Source organism: Bidens hawaiensis, unplaced genomic scaffold (assembly GCF_021521415.1).
Source record: "Bidens hawaiensis isolate Kalapana, Puna unplaced genomic scaffold, B.hawaiensis_p1.1 tig00015976_1, whole genome shotgun sequence".
Lineage (NCBI taxonomy): Eukaryota > Viridiplantae > Streptophyta > Magnoliopsida > Asterales > Asteraceae > Bidens > Bidens hawaiensis.
Window position 1 is genome coordinate 491,287 of NW_027492439.1, and position 6,019 is coordinate 497,305.

The 6,019-nt window shown below is 36.4% G+C and overlaps 1 pseudogene; it reads left to right on the forward strand.

The window, feature by feature from the left end:
- The first annotated feature begins 3,746 nt into the window (after positions 1-3,746).
- On the forward strand, positions 3,747-4,382 carry LOC143550242 (secreted RxLR effector protein 161 pseudogene; annotated as a pseudogene).
- Positions 4,383-6,019: the final 1,637 nt, after the last annotated feature.

The following is a 6,019-nucleotide window of genomic DNA, read 5'->3' on the forward strand; positions in this document are numbered from 1 at the left end:
CGAATCCAATTTATATATGTATATATGATGTCCAATCATTTAAATCTAGATCCAACTTTCTTACTTGGTTCAATTAGAGTTCATTTATGTCGGTTTGGGTTCGGTTCGTTTCACTTCCAACTTTCAAGATTTACTTGCTTTATCTTTAGATCTTGAACAAAAATAGAAACAAGATGAAACGAAAAGGATAAAATTTTGATCTTAACACATACCTTAAAGATGAGACTAGGCTAGATCTTTGTTACTTGGAATCCTAACTCGAGCTCTTTCTCAGATGAGCAGGATATCAACTTTTAACCCTAGATCTTGGATTGAATGGAAAGATTAAATGTTTGGGTGCACATGGGGTTTATGTTGTGAGTGTGTGTGTGTCTGATGATTGAAAGGATGATGGTGATATATTTAGGGTTTTAGGGGATGTTTAAATAGGCTAGGCCCAAGGTTTAGGCCCGTGATCCTTTTCAAGCCCATAGTCCCTTCATTACTTATCTTATCATCTTACTACTTAGTCAAATGCAATCACTTTAACTAACGACACGCGATAAAATAAACTCTTATTATTTTATTTAAATAAATTTCAAAACAAGGATGTTACAATACTGTATTACCCCCACCACGTTGCCTATGTGAAAACTGCTCATGCGACGTAGGCAAAAAGATGAAAGATTTCCGGCAAACAGAACAGCTTTATGAGTTTTTAATGGGTTTAGATTTGGATTTTACTCCTATTAGAACTCATATTCTGTCGATGAAACCAACTCCGACGTTGGGAGAGGCATACTGATTGGCGTCTGAGGATGAACAACAAAGAACCATAGTCGCTGCCAGAAGATCAAGAACCGAGTCTGTTGCTTTTCAAACCGGGTCATTAGGCTGAAAAGATAATTGGGCTGCCCAACAGAGATATAAAGTTAGTTCAAGGGATGGAAAATGCAGCAGCGAGGGTGAACTATGTGCTCACTGTAATAATCGGGTATCCCGATTGGTGGTTGGGCAAGGCGAAAAGAGAAAAGGGAAAACAAAAGGCTGGTTGTGTTAACAACCAAGGTAATTCAATTGGTGGTCTAAGTGAGGAGCAATATCAAAATCTTGTTAAGCACTTCACTGGAGCCAAGGATAATAAGCAAGGTGATCAATTTTCTAAAGTCAACATGGCAATGGTAGGTAAACTTGTACAACCTAACGAGTGGGTTATTGACTTTGGCTCTACGGACCATATTGTTCACACACTTAACCTATTGGAAAATTACACTGAACTTACCGAGGGAACACCTGTAATGATTCCCAATGGTGATAACATAACCGTTAAGGGAATGGGGGAAAGCATGCTATCAAATTAGACAAGAATAAATAAAGTTCTATATATACCCGATTTTAATTGTAACTTGCTTTCCGTTTGGTAGACTTGCCACTGACCTTCAATGTGTTGTGAGTTTTTTTCCTGATTTTTGTTGCATGCAGGCCTTACATTCGAAGAAGATTATTGGAGTGGGTAAACGCGTGAATGGTCTCTATCGGATGGGCATGGTGGTTAGAGAGATGAGAGCTATGGTGTCAAAGACGGATGCTGAAATTTGGCACAAGAGATTGGGCCATGCCTCGTTCGATAAACTATGTCACATTGGTTTTTTAAGAATATTTGTTTTAACTTTCAAGACTTTGATTGTGATGCTTGCAATAAAGCTAAATATACCCGATTACCGTTTACAAAGAGTTCTATCAAAAGTAATGAATGTTTTGATCTTGTTCATTGTGATATATGGGGAAAATATCGCAAACCATCCACATCATATGCTAGTTATTTTTTGACTATTGTTGATGACTTCAGTAGGGCTGTATGGACCTATCTCATCAAGCATAAAAGTGACGCCAGTGATTGCTTAATAAGCTTCCAAAATATGGTGAAAACCCAGTTTGGTAAGCCAATTAAGAAAATACGATGCGATAATGGAGGGGAATTCATCTCGAACAGGATGAAGGAATTTTATTCTCAGGAGGGGATTCTTTTGGAAACCACATGTCCACATACCCATCAACAAAACGGGGTAGTGGAACATAAACATCGACATATACTTGAAACGGCTCACTCGCTCATGTTTGAAGCAAGCCTACCCAAAAGATTTTGGGGTGAATGCATACAAGCGGCCACCTATATTATTAACCTACTTCCTTCGAAAGCCATTCAAAACAAAACCCCATATGAAGTTATTTTTTGGCAAGTCCGGGGATTATAAAAATTTGAAGGTTTTGGGATGTTTAGTATGTTATCGAAATACGGAAACAAAAGGTGATAAGTTTCAATTGAGGGGGAGGCCTGGAGTCTTTCTAGGGTATCCTCAAGGGACTAAGGGTACAAGATCTATGATGTAGAACATGACAAATTTGTCACATCTCGTGATGTTCGGTTTATAGAAGGGCAGTACCCCTTTGAAATGGTGAAGTCAAGAACAAATAATCCTCAAATATTTGAACCACCCATCATCAATGATACTGATTAGGAATCTCTTTTTACTCAGCCTATTGTTGAGAGTGAACAAAACAATATTGGCCAAGAGAATGAACATGGGTCACAAGATGAATCTGAAAATAATGGCCCAGAAACAATAAGCAACGGTCATGAGGTTGGGAATAATAATCATGGGTCCCAGAAAAGTCAACTAATGATGTTACTTCGCAAGGAAATGACTCCGATCTACAAGAACCCACCATTATTAATACAAGCCATTCACAAGAACCAGAAAATGTGTGTCGTCGTGAGAAAAGAAGTATTTTTCATCCAAAGAAATTTGAAGGCTTTGACGTAAAACTACCACCATCCATATACCATTCACGTACCACCATCAATCAATATTCTTCCACGGTACACCCAGTTTCTAATTATTTATCATATGAATGATTTTCTAATTCTCATAAGGCTTTTTTAGCGGCCATCACTAGAAATGATGAGCCAAAGTATTTCAACCAGGCAATTAAAAATAAGCATTGGGTTGAGGCTATGAAAAGGGAAATTGAAGCTCTTGAAAAAAATAAAACATGGACCTTAGAACCTTTACCAAATGGTAAACGTCCAATCGACTCCAAATGGGTCTATAAGATTAAATATAAACCAAATGGAGAAGTTGAAAGATATAAGGCTCGTTTGGTGGCAAAAGGATTCACTCAGATGGAAGGTGTTGATTATCATGAAACGTTCGCTCCGGTTGCCAAACTAGTTACAGTAAGGACTCTTCTTGTTGTTGCTGTAAAAAGAGACTGGGCTATATATCAATTGGACGTGAATAACGCGTTTTACATGGAGACTTAGATGAAGAAGTGTATATGAAAATTCCTCAAGGCTTCGCTAAAGAGAGTGATACCAGAGTTTGTCGACTACGTAAATCCCTTTATGGTTTGAAACAAACCTCAGAAATTGGTATCATAAATTTACTGCAGCTCTACTAAACTATGGTTACACTCAATCTAAGACAGACCACTCTTTGTTCACTTTTATATCACGAGGTACTTTTGTTGCTATATTGATATATGTGGATGACGTCATCATAACGGGAAATGATGTTACAAAAATTGGAGAGACCAAACTTTATTTAAATAAGCAATTTAGTATTAAGGACTTAGGGCCTTTGAAATATTTCTTGGGAATTGAGGTTGCTCGTTCATTCGACGGGATGGTTTTAAGTTAGCAAAAGTACACGTTGGATATTCTTGAGGATAGTGGTCAAATTGGATGTTGTCCGAGTGAATTCCCTATGGAACAAAATTTAAAACTTGACCAGTGCAATGAAAGTGAAAAGGTTGATCCTTCTTCGTATCGTCGCTTAATTGGGAGATTGTTATATTTTCAAGCCACCAGACCCGATATAGCTTACTCGGTTAATGTTCTGAGTCAGTTTGTCTCAGACCCTAGGCACGAGCACATGGGAGCTGCTATACGTGTACTTCAATATCTAAAAACGACACCCGGGCAGGGCATTTTCTTACCAAAAGATGGAGATTTGAATCTCGTTGCTTACTGTGGTGCTGATTGGTTAGGTTGTCCTTTCACACGAAGTTCACGTACCAGTTATTTGTTGCTGATGGGAGGCGCTCCTATCTCCTGGAAAACAAAAAAACAGTCTGTTGTCTCACGTTCTTCTGCTGAAGCCGAGTATCGTGCCATGGGTAGCACAGTCAGTGAAATTCTATGGCTTAGATGGTTGTTGAAGGACTTTCAAGTATATTGCACTAGTGCCACTCCACTATACTGTGACAACCTTGCAGCGAAACATATCGCCAATAATCCGGTTTTTCATGAACGTACGAAACATGTTGAGATGGATTGTTGTTTTGTGCGGGAAAGAGTAGAGTCAAAAGAAATTTTACCTTTACACATTGGAACCAAATAACAAATAGCCAATATTTTTACTAAGCCGTTGGGAGCAAATCAGTCACGTTTTTTGCTTGGCAAGCTCGGTGTTCATGACCTACACCCTCCAGCTTGAGGGGGAGTATTGGTTTTCAAATTTAATTCCCCTTTATCTTGTTTATTTAAATTGCTTTATCTTGTAGCCTACATAATAGTGGCATAGCGTTTTTAGAAAAGATAAGTTTGGTTTGTGTTTGAGTCGGTTTATGCCTTCTGTAAGTTTATATATTTGCTGGCCATTGTACTTGATGAATTATAATAATAATAACAAAAAGAACGAACTTCTCTGATATTATTTTTCAGATCATAATTGAGACGCTAATCTTGTGACACTTCATTTCAAATATGTTAATGTGTTGTGCTTATAATATACAAGATTACCAATTATAGTTTAAGTTTACGCACACCCGACACCTATAACCGTTATTTTTTATTTATTTATTTATTATTTTTTGCTTTGCATATTTCTTTTCTTTTTCTTTTTTGCTATTTTTTCCTTTTTCTTTTATCTTATTTTTTTTCAAACTAATATATTTTTAGGAGCTAAATTTTTCACGTCTTTATTTTTTTGATTAATTAACATGGAGGTGTCATAGTAACATAAACATGAGCGTGCTAGAAGAACCGTTCTCAACCTATTTTGTTTAGGTTCGGTTTCGCCCATAGGTACCAAGATGGAAAACGATGGAAAACTAAACACATATCCATTTATTAAATTATTGCACGCAGCATTGGTGTTATTAAGTTTAGGTTGAACCTATCAACATATCACAAATTATATATGTTTTTCACACGTATAGATAAAATTCATGTATTAGCATCAATAATCAATTTCCTAGTATCTCTCATATATGCAATACTCTTATTCAAGGACATCAATTATTGTGCTGGGAACATTGACATACTCCGGTTTTTATTTATTTCTTAAAAATGCAAATAAAGATATACACATGACCTAAAACTAACATGCAAAATGATAAAATTAATTATGTTTATCAAAATTCAAAAAATGAATGAGTTCACTTGGCGAAAGAGTCAGGCCAAGATCCTCGTGTATGACGACAATCTTCAAAGTCTCAACAATATGCAAAACTTAAGCAAAACAGCGTAGTTGTGATTAACACATAAAATTGTTAAATTTGTGCAAAATTTTCATTTAGCTTGTCTTAAAACCACAATTTCAAACTAAGAATATAAATCCACATCCCCAACTTAAATTGTTGCATTGTCCCAATACAACATTCAAGTTAAATTTAATTAAATATTATTAGTTTTAAACATAAAAAATTACTAAAATTATAAAAATAAAAACCTAAAATTTACTTTAATAGGAATCAAGGTTGCATTTAGCATATGCAGCAAGTCTTTAAACCCCTCGGTAGGCCCGAGTGGACGAGTGAAGTCTCATGAGGGTTTCTAGTGAAAATACCCATAAAGTTCTTCGAGTTGCATCCTGCTTAGCGCTAAGTTTTTGGTCTTCTGTCAGACCATACCCAATATTCTTTCATGGTGATCGAAGTGAGCACTTTCCTATCGAGTTTCAAATGTACGCTCGATAGTTGGCACGCCAAATCCATCCTTCCTTAAAAATGATTGTCATCTACGTTGAATTATTGT